This window comes from Pteropus medius, unplaced genomic scaffold (assembly GCF_902729225.1).
Source record: "Pteropus medius unplaced genomic scaffold, Ma_sr-lr_union100, whole genome shotgun sequence".
In the NCBI taxonomy this organism is placed as follows: domain Eukaryota; kingdom Metazoa; phylum Chordata; class Mammalia; order Chiroptera; family Pteropodidae; genus Pteropus; species Pteropus medius.
Genome location: NW_024350924.1, coordinates 3,597,591 through 3,598,268, shown reverse-complemented (window position 1 = coordinate 3,598,268; position 678 = coordinate 3,597,591).

Sequence of the window (678 nt, the reverse complement as noted above, 5' to 3'; positions counted from 1 at the left end):
AATCTCTCTTTAGTTGTATTGAATCAGCTGTTAAACATATTCATTTCTAAAATTTTAATTATTATATTTTCAGTTTTCAGAATATTTAGTCTTTCTTTGTTTCTTCTCTGCACACATTTTAAAGCTTTTTTAAACTTTTGTATGTAGAAAAGCATGGCTATTTATATTTTGGGGTTCTTACCTATCGTTTGTTGTTTTTCTTGGTTTATAGTACCTCGTTTGTTTTTTTGTTCATTTTTTAATTTAAATCTATTGGGAGTAACATTGGTTAATAACATTATATAAGTTTCAGGTGTACAACTTTATAACACATCATCTGTGTATTCCATTGTGTGCTCGCCATAAAAAGTCTAGTCTTTTTTCATCACCATATACTTGATCCCCTTTACCCTCTTTATCCTCTTCCTACCACCTTCCCCTCTGGTAACCACCATCGTGTTTTGTCTGTGTTTATGAATATGTTTGTTTGTTTGTTGCTTTTTGTTTTATATTTGTTTTATATCTCACATATATGGGTGAAATCATATGTTTCTTGTCCTTTTCTGTCTGACTTATTTCACTTAGCATGATATTCTCAAGATCCATCCATGTCGTCGCAAATGGCAATATTTCCTCTTTTTTATGGCTGAATAGTATTCCATTGTATGTATGTACCACATCTTCTTTATCCAATCATCA